General features: G+C 34.2%; 1 protein-coding gene across 2 annotated transcripts in view; it reads right to left on the reverse strand.

Moving 5' to 3' along the window:
- The window catches only part of EDIL3 (EGF like repeats and discoidin domains 3), a 418,218-nt gene that overhangs the window by 251,319 nt on the left and 149,956 nt on the right, over positions 1 to 16,943 (reverse strand). The window lies entirely within an intron of this gene.

The raw sequence follows: 16,943 nt of genomic DNA on the forward strand, positions 1-16,943 counted from the left end.
TGCTAAAATAGCTAATGAAAGCAAAACATCAAACACAATTTTACATTAGTAAAGACTGTTTACGGCATTTGTTGGGCACAGTGAATAAACCTAATAGTTGTTATTTATAATGATTAGGATTTATTTAAAATACTTCATTAGAAAGTAATTAGTTGTCCTGGCAAAAGTTCACATTTACATAACCCTGCTATTTCCCTATATATTCCTCTGTATATCCATTGAAACTAACAGTAAAACACACAACCAATTTTAAAGTATTTTGAATATTGTCTATCCTAATTGTATTTGTTACAGATTTTTAAAATTTTCATCGAAATGTAGACAAAAATACAACTGAATTTTTGCAATTAATGTATTTTTATAACCAAGTTCCATGTTTTTGACATTCAGCCCATTCCTTAATTATAAAATTCCTTTCCTTCAATTATATTTTGAAATTTGCATGTATGACTATTAAATGTCTAGTTTTAGCCATTATCCAATTAGTTTCTATTTCTAAGTCTACATGCAAACTGTCCTTCCCTTGTCTGCTTGAGTTCCAATTAACTTGAGGCTTCAGCAGGCCCCGTATGACTGCAACATTGGTATCCTTCAAAGAGTCTTATGCTCTTCTTTGAAATAACCTATTAGGGATCTCAAAGTCATTCTTAAAATTCTTTTTTTTTCTTATGATCATTTATAAGCATAAGTTAATTGGCCCAAGGCCAACTATCAAAAAAATGGCTAAATGCAAAATGATATTTTTGTATGATTTTTAAACGGAATATGCCTTATCAGTAGCCTTGGTAATTAAAGTAATAGCCTTTTACTCAGCCACATATATATGTTAACACATGTCTGTTTTCTACTTTTTTCTAGGAAAGATTTTAGATAGCTCCAAAGTATGTGAAATAGCTAGAAACATTCAAATAACCAACAAAAATAAGGACGGACAGTAATCTGACAAGGAGCAAGAAAAACAATAAAGTCAGATGGGTCACTGTAAAATTGCATCTCTTTCACCGAGGCAATGTGAAATGTGTAACAGCCATAATATTTAAAATCTTATAAAGAAGCTGTGTCCACTTGAACTTGACTCTTTAATGACAGACTGCGAACACTAAAGCTATTCTCAATTTCTATCAATCATGGGGTAGAAAAGTTGGCAGTGCTGTAACACTCAGCAACAGAACACACATATTTACTGAGTAGCCGGTTTATGGTAAATAAAGTGGAAGAAATTCCATTAAAATGTTTTCCTGACACATTTTCTTTTCACAGCAATCTACTCATATTTTCTTCTCTATCCCTCACGTTACTCAACATGAGATCTCCCAGGAGTAGTTTCCACATCATACTGAGACACTTGGTTCTTGTTACCTGAATCTAGAAACAGCCTAAACTTATGTCTAAGCACATTCTAATTCACCTTTTAGCATCATTCTTCGCAAGGGATATTTTCTAGATGTAAAAAGTGTATTAGCCTACCAACAAGATTTACATATTAGAATTATAATGAAAGTGAAATTTAAAGTAGTAATAGTTTAAAAGTCCCTGTGTTCATTAAAGTAGCGTTAAGCTTAGTTCCCAAATTGCTAAAATGAATGTGGACAACAGACTGTTCTCATTTACCACAGTAAATAATTGTTTTCTATTCAAAACAGATCATGCATACTAAGATGATTTTTTTTCCAGTATGATAAAATTGAAATGGAAATAAGGTAAGGTTTAATTTTTGTTTTCTAATTCTGTATTACTCTAAGCTGACTGGATAAAACAAATGCATTTAGGTTTCTATAATCTGGGGTCCTGCTTTTCTTTTTCTTGGCTTTTGTAAGTTCATGAATCCAGCATTAAAGTTGGAGAATCTATAAAACAGCAAGCAATTATAAAATTATGTCAAAATATTTAAGAAGAAATTTGTGAATATCACTTTTCTTCTTTAAAATTAGTTACTTTAGGTAAATTCCTAGCAGTGCTATTGCTGGCTCATAGGGTAGGTCTATTTTTAATTTTTTGAGGAACCTCCACACTCTTTTCCAGAGTGGCTGCACCAATTTGCATTCCCACCAACAGTGCAAGAGGGTTCTGTGGATCCTGAGAAACTTAACAGAAACCCATGGGGGAGGGGAAGGAAAAAAAAGGGGGGTTATAGTGGAAGAGAGCCAAAGCATAAGAGACTCTTAAAAACTGAGAATAAACTGAGGATTGATGGGGGGTGGGAGGGAGGGGAGGGTGGGTGATGGGTATTGAGGAGGGCACCTTTTGGGATGAGCACTGGGTGTTGTATGGAAACCAATTTGACAATAAACTTCATATATTGAATAAATAAGTAAATAAATAAGTAAGTAAGTAAATAAATAAATAAATAAATAAATAAATAAATAAATAAATAAAAAATGTTCTGTTAAAGAAAATAAATAAAATGAGTTACTTTATACTGTGGTTATATAAGGTTGTTTATCTCCATTTTTTCTCTCTCCAGATGTTTCATAGACATACATAAGTTTAAAATAGTACATATTATAGTTGCTATCTAATTTTTTACCTAGAACTCATTTCTTAGAACATTAAGAATTTCCTTCCACTGATATTGAAGTTAGCTCCACCCTTATTGAATTATATTGGCTGAGGTTTTGACAATATCTGCAGGATTTATGAAAGCTATCTGTGTTGTTTTATTGAGTAAACTAGGATCTCATTATTTTATTTTATGACAAATTTTTTAAACCAGGAAATGCAAAATACATGTAGTGAAAGAAAAAACATCCCACCAATTCTTATGGATCTTTCATTATACATCAACATATTAATTTACTTAAAATTTTCAGGTTCAGAAAATGAAAAACTAATTCATTTTACATTTATTTACCACATGTACTTTAGTTGTTGTAGTAGGTTGAATCATGTCCTCCCAAAAGATGTGTCTACCACCAAATCCCTGGAACCTCTGAATGTCACCTTACTTGAAAAAAAGGGGTCTTTGCAGTTGTAATTAGGATCTTGAGGTGAGTTCATGCTAGAGTACCCAAGTGGGTATTAAATCCCGTGACAAATGTCCTTATAATAGAAATAATAAGAAAAACCACAGACTGAAAAGGAAAAGGTAATGCCAATATTGAGGCAGAGATTGGAGTGATATAGCTATAGCCAAGGAAGCCAAAAAATGCTGACAGCCACCATGAACTGGAAGAGGCAAGGGAGGATTCTCTCTTAGAGCACTCAGAGGGAGCACAACACTTTGATTTCAGATTTATGATCTCCAGAACTGCGAGCGAATAAATTTGTGTTGTTTTAAATCACCAGGGTTATGGTAAATGGTTATGGGAACATTGGAAAACTAATATAGGTATAGATAATCCAAGTGATTAGAAGATGATATAAATCAAGAAATGTAAGTTACAGTTATAATTTGCACAAATCCATTACCTGCGTATAGGTACTATAATATAGTTTACATATTTTCTAATATTTGAAAAGCACTGTTCATTTGATATCTCTCTCACTCTCTCTCTCTGCTTTATGATTCCAACAGCTGATAATAGTTTTTTCTAATTTTTTTTAATGCTTATTTGTTTTTGAGAGAGAGAGAGAGAGAGAGAGAGAGAGAGAGAGAGAGAGATTGGGGATCTGAAGCAGGCTCCATGCTGACAGCAGAGAGCCCGATGCGGGGTTCAAACCCAAGAACTATACGACCAGAGATGAAGTCGAAAGCTTAACCGACTGAGCTACCTAGGTTCCCCAGTGGTAATATTTTTTATGATATTGTCTATTGATCATGGCCCAGGTATTCATCCCCGACTATATTCAGCATTGTTGGCAATGCAATACAGGGACTGAGTCACAGTCAAGAGTGAGTCCCCAGCCTAAGTGGAAAAACAACTCTAATGCACATCCAGTACATAATAAAGGAATAAAGGAACTCAAATCCCTTTAAGGACAGAAACTATAGCCTCTGCACACCTCATGAGTGTGAAAGAGAGATAGGTTTTAGAGATATGAAAGGGAAAGAAAAGCATGCTCAACAGACAAATGTGAAATAAAGCTTTGAAGTGAGATGAGCACAGCATGTATGACTTGGAACAGAGGAGGCTGGTATCTCCTAGGGAGAAGAAGCATGGCATGATGGGTCATAAGAACCAGGTACAGGTTTCATGAGTAAAATGAAAGAATGCCTTAAGGGACCAGCTTTTCTTGGCTCACTCATTTCCAGAATAAGAATAAAATTACTGAGAATCAATAGTTTTATCTCTCAAGCTCCTACCACCCACCCAAGTGTCAGGGATCACAGAGTAATTGGATGACAGACATAAAAGACACTGAAAATAAAATCATGTCTGAAAACTCAAGTTACTTAAAAATATGCTTATCTCCCACTTCTATAGCTCTATGGATTCTCAGCAATCTCAAAAGGTAGATAAATTCCTTGAGTATTCTGCCTAAAGAATATCAGACTAAAGATTGATGTATCATAGGAACTCAAAATTCATCAGAATTTTCAGTGTTTTCTTGAGAATTGTATAAATAAAACTTAGTGTAAAACAATGTGTTTAGATTGGTGAAGGTGCAGAATGCTATAATTCTGAGGGAAACAGCCCTATCTGTTCACTTTCCAATTATTCTTACCTTAGCATTGCTTGTATTAGTAGCTTAGTACTTGCATATTTCCTCCTAATCCATTTCTAAGCACGAAGTTATGGGATGTATTCATTTCAGGGACTCTGTCTCAGACAGGCATCACATGTCCTCTGTAGAATATTTAAAGCTTTGGCACAAACCACTGGCTGATATGTACAATGGGTTTTATTCCTTGTTTTAATGTTTTAAGAACTGGATTGTTCATTCCTTTTTTTTCTTTTTTTTTAACATGAAATTTATTGTCAAATTGGTTTCCATACAACACCCAGTACTCATCCCAACAGGTGCCCTCCTCAATACCCATCATCCACCCTCCCCTCCCTCCCACCCCCCATCAACCCTCAGTTTGTTCTCAGTTTTTAAGAGTCTCTTATGGTTTGGTTCGCATCTAGTATGTGTTTGAAACAAACAACAATGTTATTTAAATTGGATAAAAATACTGGATATTGTTTAAATTAGATGAAAAATACTGGATATTTTCTTGTTTAGATTTATGTCTGGAGAAAGAGAAAATCAGATAGGAATATATATGGATATCACGTTAAACATATCCCTTAAATTGAAGACAAAATAATGAATATTTCTCATTTAGACTCATGTTTAGAGAAGCTGAATAAATAGGAAATGAATCTCTAAATCTTGGTGAATTCTAGCAGTTGAAGGTTTTCTTTGGGTAAATATCTCTTTTTTAAGTGTATCCCCCAAATATACTATGCCCAGGTACAGTTTATTTTTAAATGTGCTATTCAAAGACTTAAAAAATCTACTGTCCATGCAACTTTAAAAAATATTTCCTGAACATGCCTGTGAGTTTAAGAAAATAGGAATCAATAACAATGAGATCATGACTAAGTGATTATACTAAACAACGGCAGGTCCCTGCACATTCCTCTTGGAGTCCAATCTCAGGAAGCCAGTGGCCCCACAGGCCTGCCCGGCCCATGTGTGCAGGGCCCTGCATTCCGCCTCCTTGTCCTGAGCCACCCAGTCTCCTGCCCATGCCCAGCACTGGACTGTGGTTGTTGTCAGGTTTGAGACTTCTTAATATCACTGCTGCATTTTCCGTATAGTAATTACTAACTATAGCTAAATTACTAACATTGTTAGGACACCACACTGAAAGAATTACCAAGAAAAACACATTTATTCTATTGCAACAAAAGCAGAAAAACAAAGACCAATGTCAAGGGATTTTAGTAATTTTAAAGCATCTTTAAGATTCTTAGCAAATCATTAGTGTCACTCTTTTATTTATTAATCTCTTAAATGAGGAAATACATCTATTATCAGCCCTCTATTTCATTTGACAGGAAGAACTGTGTATGTTCTTGGGTTGATAGTGCTTTGAAATTAGCACAAAATCAGTATGGCTGACTTTATTAATTAATCCAATCATACTACAAGTATTTATTAAGCATCTACCATATACCAAACATCTGTTATAGTAGCTAGAGATTCAGTAGTGAATAAAATAGACCAAAAAGTTTTAAGCCTCAGAAGTTAATATTCAGCCTGGATAGACAATAAAGAAGCTGTATATGTAGGAGCTACATACTAGGAGACCTGACAAGGTGGAGAAGGAGTAACCTTTTTAGAGACAAAGAGAAGGCCTCCCTGAGAAGATATCTTTGGATCAAGACAGGAAAGATGTGATGAGGCAGTCAGGCAGATACCTGCGGGAGAAGCCATCAGATGGTGGATCTGTGAGTGCACAGCCCTGTCTATTGTAGACTGTGCCCAGGATTTGTGTTGGTTTTACAGAAAAGAAAGGACAGGGTGGTGGTCTTAGAAAATGTATCCCGGGAGGTAATGTAGAAAGGTACAAATTATATCCAATTTCTATCCCCAGCCATTGGGATGAAGAAGACTGTAAGAACTGCTAGATTAAAGCAGAATATCTTTTTTTTTTTTTTAATTTTTTTTTCAACGTTTTTTTTTTATTTATTTTTGGGACAGAGAGAGACAGAGCATGAACGGGGGAGGGGCAGAGAGAGAGGGAGACACAGAGTCGGAAACAGGCTCCAGGCTCTGAGCCATCAGCCCAGAGCCCGACGCGGGGCTCGAACTCACGGACCGCGAGATCGTGACCTGGCTGAAGTCGGACGCTTAACCGACTGCGCCACCCAGGCGCCCCCAGAATATCTTTTAAAATGCAAATATTGAATATGGATAGAGGCACTCAGATTTTCATTTCCTATTTTATTCTTTTAAAAAAATGTCCACAAGGTCCATGAATTACTATACTAATCAGACCATCATTTAAAATAATAGGTAATATTTTGCACGCTATTAGGTTCCGTTTTATAATATATGCATAAAATTTGAATAGCTACGTATTACTTTCACAACTGAAAGAAATATATGTTATTTAAAACTATTTATAAGTGAATAAAAAGGCAGAGTTTGCTGAAGTAGAATAAGCACAAGTTGTCTTAGGGAAACTTGAATTTGAATCTTGCTTCTGTTACTTGTTTATTATATAACTTTGGGCATATTTCTTGATGCTTTAAAATTGAGTGTCCTCCTGTTTAAGTAGAAATATAGATGGATCAATCCATTGACAGATAGATATAGAGATATAGATATAGATGTATTTTATCTTTAAGCTGTATTGCTTTATTGTGAAAATTAAATAAAATACTGTACATAGAACACGCCACAGATTGCCTGAAAAATAATCATAATCAAAACAACAACAATAATAATAAGGCAAACAACCCTTATGATAATGAAAGCAAAAACATTTAGATTCCCTGTCATGTTGTAGGATGGGCATCAAGTGGGAAGCGCTTTAATGTATCATTATGTTTGATCCTTACAGCAAACTTCTAAGGTGGGCACTATTATTATCCCATTTTACAGATGATGAAAATTAAAGCTATAAAACGAAAATACTTTATAAGCAGGAGATGGCTATTCATCTGAAGATAAAATCACAGGTTTAGGCCTGCAAGTCCATGGAGGGCTTTATCTCACCCATGAACCAGAAAGTTTAATGCCTTCCTTGAACGAACAAAACCCTGGAATTTTAAATTAATATTTCTCAGTGCTTTATTTGTATTAAATTTTGAGGTGAAACTTGAGACGGAAAATAAAATGGCCCAGAAAATGGAGATGGCCTTAAAGATAAATCCATCCAATGTAGGGAGGATTACAAATTAAAGAAACTCAAAGTCTAAGTCTATACGGCTAGTAGAGCAACGAGCACATTATTAAACATTAGAAATTATGCTTTATCTGTTTCTCCTGAAATAGATTTATTGAGAATTAAAATATTTTACATTGACATAATTTTCACTTGCTCTCTGTGATGGTTATATTTTATGTGTCAACTTGGCTCAACTATGGAGTCCAGTTGCTTGACCACATAGTAGTCTAGATGTTGCTGGGAAGATATTTTGTATATGTCTACAATCAGTTGATTTTATAGATTACCCTCCATAATGTGGATGGGCTTCATCCAATCAGTTGAAGGTCTTAAGAGCAAAACTTGAAGTTTCCTTGAATAAAACTTTGCCTCAAGAATGTAACATAAAAATTGTGCCTGAGTTTCCAGCTGAATTGGCCTCAATTCCTTAATATAAATCTCTTTAAATCATATATTTTATGTATTTACACACACACACACACACACACACACACACACACACACACACACACAGTTCTACTTCTCTGGAGAATCCTGACTGATACACTCTCCATTTCCAACTGAATGCCTCTATTACCATTTTTTAAAATTTGATGCTTTTTCAGTATTTGAGTTTAATACTAACTTGGGTTTCAGTTTTGGTTTTTCTCCCAGAATCCTAAACGTTGATAGCACAAAATCTACCTTATTAATTGAAATAATATGAAATATCTACAGACACTAAATAAAAAATTTATTTATACCACTGGAGTTATTCTGCAACATTATGATGGAAGTGAGTTACAAAAAGTTGAATGTTTGAAGCTGTAGCAACATGCATGCAAAGATTAAGTCACATTTTTTTTTTCACCAAGCTTAAAAAGTTGACTAAATTTGAATGGCCATTTTCTAATATTCTAAATATAAAATTATTATGTTTTGACTGTAAGTTCATGATAAAAATGTTTATCTATAATAAGATAATATCATCCTGGGTTAAGCTAAGTAATGACAGTATCTAATACTCTTAGAAATTTTCGGGACAATGAAATTTAATATAACTGTCATTTTTTGAAATGTGAGAAAGGAAGATTATGTCAGTAGCCTGTAAGAACTAGAGCTGAGTAAACTGAGGTGTTTCTATAGAAACAGATCATTAAAGCAAAATAGAAAGTTCAAAACAGATAATAGATATACACAGTTTTGGTAAGCATACATTTTTAAGCACATGAGAGAAAAATAAAGTATACAGTGAGATTGAGATTTTAAAAGTCATGATGTATAACAGTGCAAATATGAATACAGACTTTAGTATGACTGAGATGTGTACTAAGTGTATTTCTCAACAATTGGGCTTGCAGTTCTCCTAAGAGTTTTTATACAATAACCTGAAAAACATACCAAAATGTAAAAGAAAAACTAAGCAAATAGTTTAAAATGACAAAGAGGTATTACAATGGTTACTTCTTATTGGCTTTCCTGATCATTAACCTAGTATGTATTTCCACCTTTCTCTTCCAAAACAGTACCATGATTATTATTCATGTATCTGCCCCTTAGCTCCTGATCCTAACAGAAAGCAGAAATCAACCTTATGCTCCAAGGGAAGGGTTTGATTGGCTGGTTGTTTTAGGGATGGCAGAAGAGATCTAAGCCTGTCCAATTACAGTGGATCTCGGCAGTCTTTTTTTTTTTTTTTTAAGTAGGTATCCAGCCCAGTGTAGAGCCCAAGGTGGAGCTTGAACTCATGACCCTAAGATCAAGACCTATGCTAAGATTAAGAGTCAGATGCTTAACCAAGTGGGCCACCCAGGTGCCCCAGGGTGGATCTCAGGACTTTTGTTTTCTTTGTCTTCTCTGGATAAAGATACATACAGCCACAGTGGCTTTTGGCAGACCTATCACCACCCCAAGGGAAACCGGTATGAAAATGAAGATAAATTTTATACCACAGAAGACAGAACAAAAAGATAGGGAAAGGAAAACAAAACTCAGATTTTTAGTGACATCATTGGACTACTCATTATTAATTCTGTGGGAGCTAATAAAATCTCATATTATTCAAGTAACATTGAATTGAATGTACCAAAATCATGTCACACAGTAACTGTTTTTAGAATGCATGCATTGCTAGATATTAACATATACTATTGAAGAAATTATATCTTCAAGTTATACTATGAGAAATTTTTGTTACATATTTCTTGACAATATTTTAACTTTATTTCAAGTCAAGATTTGTATTTTTGGGGGAAAGATGATAAATTATGTCACTGTATCTATATTCACAGATTTACAAATATATTATTTTGCCTTTTTGATATTATTTTGCCTTTTTGATATATTATTTTGCCTTACTTCTTAAACTTGTCTAAAGAAAAATATATGGAATAAAAAATCTCCCAAATTCTCTACTGGTATGATGATCTTATACTACAGTGAAGTTTATCTTCGTGAAAACAAGAAAAAAATACTATCTACATAAAATAGAGAATTAAATAACAACTAATTTTTCCTCCCAGTTCAATATCACTATCACACATCTATCAATAAGAAAGTTTTGTCTCACTAAAAAAAAAAAAAGGCAGCTTTATTTGGTCTTTTCATTAATGCCTCAGTAAACTGGATAAAGCTAAATCTTTAGAAGTAATAATTTATTCCTTATTCCACTAAAAATCTGCAAGTAAAGACTTCTGGTTTTTAGAGATCATAGCAATAAACTTTTTGGTTTTTATATACGTTTTTAATATTTAAGCCTGCTTAGCATATCTTTATGAATAAGAATATACTTGATAAAATAATTAGTATAGTTGCTCCAGGCACTAGAGAGAAAATATGTCCATATAAAAAAAGGAGAAAATTTGTAACAAATATAAGGCGAACAAAAAAGAGAATGTGAAGCTCTATTTCAGACCCCAAGGAAATAAAGTGCTAAGATCAGAATGCAAAAGCAACTCTTGTTCATTAGAGAATAATATGGTAAGATATTACTCCTTTTCAAAATGTATGAGTTGTAGAATAATTGAGCATAGTCAGCCATGCAGAATTATGTTTCATAAGAAAACAGGAAAGATATCTAAAAGAAATCTATAGCATAGTTAAGAAAAATCACAAAATTCACCATATACAGCAGGAAAGCTTTCATAGGGCCAAAGCTGAATATTTCAAAAGTTAGAGAAAAATGTTACCACTTGTGTATTGTGCTTAGCTACAAAGATATATACATACACATGGCTTATCTATATAAGCATATATATATGATTTGTGTATCAAATCATATATACATATTTGTATATATAAAACCATAGTTATAAATCCTTACACTGCTAGGCAGTGTTCTATTATGTATGTAGATAATTAGTGTTCTCGGGTGTACTTCCTCAGTGACCAAACTGATGTTTTGAAAGAGTAAACATACTGGGGTACCTGGGTGGCTACGTTAGTTAAGCGTCTGACTCTTGGTTCGGCTCAGGTCATGATCTCGCAGTTTGTGAGATGGAGGTCCGCAACGGACTCTGCACTGACAGCACAGAGCCTGCTTGGGATTCTCTCTCTCCCTCTCTCTCTGCCCCTCACCCCCACCTTTCAAATAAATAAATAAACTTTAAAAAAGAAAGATTAAACATATTAAAATATTTAGAAGGAACCAGTGGAAGTGATGATGCCCTGGCGTGCCCCATCACTACACTCTTCATCTCTGATGGGCTTCACAGAGATCACAGTAAGTTTATTATAAACTACTGTATCCAGGAAGCAATGTTTATCATCACTACCAAGTGGGATCAGATATTAATAGGCCACAAATGGAGTTTTGCATTTAAGTAAATGACGAAATTTTAACTTTACAAATGTGTAAAGAACAGTGTGGCTTTTGTAGTTTAGTGTTTAACACAGCTGACTGATAAAAAGACTTTATCTTTTACATTCATGGAAAATTCCATATTTTCTAATTATAATTTTTTGTCATTATGAGTTAGTTCAGTATTAAGAGCTACTTTTATATAAGCACAAACCTAGTCCCCTTCTTTAATATTACAAAAAAGTGACAAAGCAATTAAAAATCTCTCCTTAGGCAAGAGAAGGAAAAGAATTAAGCTCTGTTTCTGAGGTGACAGGAACAAAAACAGTAAGTTCTGGTTTTAATTTTAGCTTCTGATCTACTGTATAGCTACAAGATTTCCACTGTGTCATTTTTTCACTGATTTTGATCCCATTCAATAATGTTTTTTATTTGTGGCCCTGTTGTTATTCTTATAATTACTTCATCAATTTGAAGAATAAATGGTATTTGTAGAGAGCTAAAATAACAGCTAATAAGACAAGATAAATTAAGAGGAATGAGGAAATTTATGTGAGAATGAGCTTGATTTTACATACCTTATAGTTAATAAATTAAATTTTATATAGATAAGCTCATTTGTAGCAGTCAGTTTTCTAATGTAGATGTCTTAATATTTTAAAGGACACAGGCAAATGTATTGGTATAATCAGTTTATAAAGCCTCTCCTGATTATGAAATTTAAAGAAAAGATAAATGAAAATTGGATTTGTGCAACAGAGTGGGAAACGGCCACTGACTTAACTTTATTAAAGAGTGTTATTTTATGAAATTTAATCTAAATATTATGTATCACCTTTCAAAAGTTGCAAACTGACTTCATTTCAAAGTTATAAACTGATCTGTATTTCACTTGCACAGATACACACACACACACATTCTTAATATTTGTGAATAATTGTTTTTTTTTATTTTTCTTTACATTTATTTATTTTTGAGAGACAGAGAGAGACAGAGCACAAGTGGGGGAGGGGCAGAGATAGAAAGAGACACAGAATCCGAAGCAGGCTCCAGGCTCCGAGCTGTCAGCACAGAGCCCGACGCACTTGGGGCTGGAACTCATGAACTGTGAGATCATGACCTGAGCCGAAGTCATGACCCAACTGACTGAGCCACCCAGGCGCCCCAACATTGTTTTTGAATGCACATTTATCAGGCCAAAGTCTGATGAGTATAGTATCACACTTCTGAGACTATAAAGAAATAATTTATGTTACAATGTCATGAGAGGATTCTGAAGGAAATTTCAAAAGAGAGCTTCCAAAAACTATCTGGGCAATAGCAACATAATTGGCTTGCATGTGTCACCTGTAAAGGTGACTCCGTTGAAGGTACAGAATCTGTGTGGCCACTCTAAAAATATGTATCTTACTAGTTTGTAATTAGATCTTGGCATACAACCTAGTTTGAAGAAATTTTCATTTGTATAGTTCATAGATTTCTTTATACTCATTGAAATAAGATGTTTAAATATCTGAACATAAGATTCAACGAAGATAAATAAAAACTTTCAATAGTTCCTGAAACAGGTGTCAGTGAGGCTGCCCTAGTAACTCAGATGCTACCATACATGCTCCTCTAGACTAACACACCCCATCAGAACACTCGGAGCTGAACGATTAGCAAGCAGACACTCTACATTCAATAGCAGGACATATCCCCATAAGGAGAAATGCAGATGTGATGGAATATGCACCCCCTCCACAAAATAACACAAAAAAAGTAGTTATTTTAAGCACTTGCTTTTTTGTGTGTGTGGCAGTTTAGAAGTTCCAATAAGAGAAATTAGGGATATTTGAAAAAAATAACTGAGAACAGGATAAAGAATAAAAATATTATAAACAGAATGATATGGGAATATAGGCTCAAATAGGCTCTATTGTAAAGAGAAAAGCCTCTATCATTTTGTAGCATTATAACGTAAGTAAAATACTATCTAATATCTCATTCATTTTCTGAGTTATATTATCTATCTTTCTGATTTTTTTCATACTGTATGTTATTCAAGATAGAAACCTATTATTCTCTTTAGAAACAGTTGTGAACAATGAGAATTTGTCACATTATGGAATTATAATTAATACAATTGTGTGTACCTGTGGGGTAAAAATAACTTAGATTTGTTATACAGTATCCAGACATCACAGGCATTTTTTTTAGTGTTTATTTATTTTTGAGAGAGACAGAATGTGAGCAGAGGAAGGGCAGAGAGAGAGAGGGAGACACAGAATCCGAAGCAGGCTCCCTGCAGGCTCTGAGCTGTCAGCACAAAGTCCGATTCAGGGCTTAAACTCACGAACTGAGATCATGGCCTGAGTCAAAGTTGGACACTCAATGGAATGAATCACCCAGGCGCCCCGACAACCATTTAATACATAGTATCATTCAGTAGTAGTATCTTCTAGGGACCTACACTTATAGATCATGTATAGACTTTCTTAAAATAAGAATTATTCTTAATTAGTAATTCACACATTCATAACTAATAGGAACCTGCAACATCCCCACTTACTTTATTATTTCTTCTCCTACTGAATTTTGAGGAGTAGCAGATCTCCTAACAAAAACATTAAAATTATTTAATTTAAAGAAATTAAAGAATGTATTGGAAAGAGTTACTATCCAATTATGCTGTGAATCTGATTTGAACGAAGAATATGAGTCGGATTAAGATATCAAAAATAGCATGTGGGAACATATAAAAGTTTAATTCAGGTAAAATTTGGGACCAAATAAAAGATAGCATTTCATTGATAATTTAAGCAGTATGAAGAAATACCAGGAAAGAAATATAAAATAAAGGACCATAAAATGAGTCTGAGGTTAGGAAAGATTATTCTAGATAAAATCTGTTAACAGAAGAAGATAAGAGTAGAGAAAATTATTAACCATATATGAAATAAATATATTCTGACTAACAGTTTTAAATAAAAGATATATTTTGATAAATACTACTGAAAAAGGCACATAAACAGATAATAAATATTCATTTAAGAAAAATAACGGCTGAAAAAACTTGTGGTAAATGGTACCAAAAAGGACTAAAATAATCATAATCCACTTCCCATTTTCCTTATAAAATCAAGTTTTTAGAAATCTCATAATAAATACTTTGTCAAAAGTTTTAATACAACTATATAATAATACTCTTTTTATTATATACATCGATAAAATTAAAAGGAAAACATTTAATTCCCGCTGGCAGTTTTTATATAGGAGTGCCTGCTTTTCTAAACAACAAATTTTTTTCAGTGCTAACCTGTATGTGAAATTATTTGGTTAAAATATTCCTTAAGAGTACATTTGTTCTATTCTAAAAGTCTGTGCTAAAATCACTAGAAAAACATCTGCTCATATCTGAAGACAAAAATATTTTTTTTTAAATTTTTTTTTTCAACGTTTATTTATTTTTGGGACAGCGAGAGACAGAGCATGAACGGGGGAGGGGCAGAGAGAGAGGGAGACACAGAATCGGAAACAGGCTCCAGGCTCTGAGCCATCAGCCCAGAGCCTGACGCGGGGCTCGAACTCACGGACCGAGAGATCGTGACCTGGCTGGAGTCGGACGCTTAACCGACTGCGCCACCCAGGCGCCCCTGAAGACAAAAATATTTTTAAACCATAATTTAAACTCTATGATGTTCATATCACTCTAAAGTAAAATAAATATTTGGAGAAAAAACATTCAGTTGCAATTACCAAAAGACCTTCTTAGTAGGTAAATTATCAAAATAACTTTAGAATAATGAAATTACACCAAGAAATAGTTCTATTATACTTAAATATCATTTACATTAGGCTAAAATTAATCTTCATCCTACAAAATTAATAATTCTTTTGCAATGGCACCAAAATTGTTTGGCAGGAAAAAGAGCAAGGTGTGGGAAGTAAGGAAGAGGAATTAGGGTGGGCTAGGAAAGCATAGATGCTAGTGAGGACTGATACAAAGAGAAAACTAACGCTGACAAACACAGTCTCTGGGCAACCCTGTAAACACTAATGCCTCAAGTAGGGCAAAAAGAAGTCAGAAACTAGGAAAAAGACTCATATCAGCAGAGGAGTCATATCAACAGATGAGTCTGCTATTGAGTCATGTGATTAGGTTGCTCCTAAAAAGAGGCTACGCAATACTGACCAGACTGGGAGGCAATGATAGGGAGTTCTTATCCAAATCAGACTGCAAACGAATGATAATATGAAAATGGAATAACTGAGAGTTTATCTAATTCTGTGATTCCATTCTTTTTTTTTTTAATTTTTTTTAACGTTTATTTATTTATTTTTGAGACAGAGAGAGACAGAGCATGAACAGGGGAGGGTCAGAGAGAGGGAGACACAGAATCTGAAACAGGCTCCAGGCTCTGAGCTGTCAGCACAGAGCCCGACGTGGGGCTCGAACTCACGGACCGTGAGATCATGACCTGAGCCGAAGTCGGCCACTTAACCGACTGAGCCACCCAGGCGCCCCCATTCTTACGAGAAGTATAATCATAAAGAGTATCATACAATACAGTATCCTCGGGGTTTATCAAAGGTATTTGTTAGATGTCTATTCCATTTCCTTCCATTGAATTTTTGATCTTCTGATTTTACTCTTAAAGGTAAAAATGCCCACCCAGCCACTTTTGGAGGAAGGTAGAAATCAGGAAGTCTCATACTAGTTGAAATAAATTCTGTCTATGAATCAAAATGGCCCTACCTTGTACCTAAGTTCCAATAATTGGGCTAGCTCCCCGCCACCTTCCTATAAAACTAAGTTGCCTTTTGTCCATTGGTTTCAGTGACCGTTTTCTGCTCTTGTCTCTCAGGCCCAACTGCTTTCCTCAGTTACTTGCCTAAGAAGGAATCTAGTGCTGCGATCTGGTTTTCCTTTTCTGACCAGTCTCTAACCCCTGCATCTCAGGACATTGACTCCTTTTTCCTGATACTGCTATACTGATTAACTGGATGACCAGCAGAGTTATGATGCCAGATTTCAGTATCATTAATTTATAACTGTAAAAATTTGGTTTTAAATAAAGTGAGTGTTTGAGGCAACAATGTGGTTTTTACCCTTAAACTTAAATGAATAACATGTTCAGTGCCAGTTATATATTTGATAATGCACTATTCTATCAGGAAAGATCATATTTCTGAAAGTACTTTTTTATCATTTTCCTCTTTTTTTTTATTCTCATTTTATTATTTTTCTGCATTTTATCATTTTAGTTTTTCTCTTCATTTTATTATTTTTGACATTTTTCTTAATATTTTTATTTTCTCATTTTCCTTATTCTTTTTTATTTAGTATTTATTTTTGGGAAAGCACAAGTGGGAGAGGGGCAAAGAGAGGGGGACAGGGGATCTTGAGGGTGCTCTATG

This window comes from Lynx canadensis, chromosome A1 (assembly GCF_007474595.2).
Source record: "Lynx canadensis isolate LIC74 chromosome A1, mLynCan4.pri.v2, whole genome shotgun sequence".
NCBI classification, from domain to species: domain Eukaryota; kingdom Metazoa; phylum Chordata; class Mammalia; order Carnivora; family Felidae; genus Lynx; species Lynx canadensis.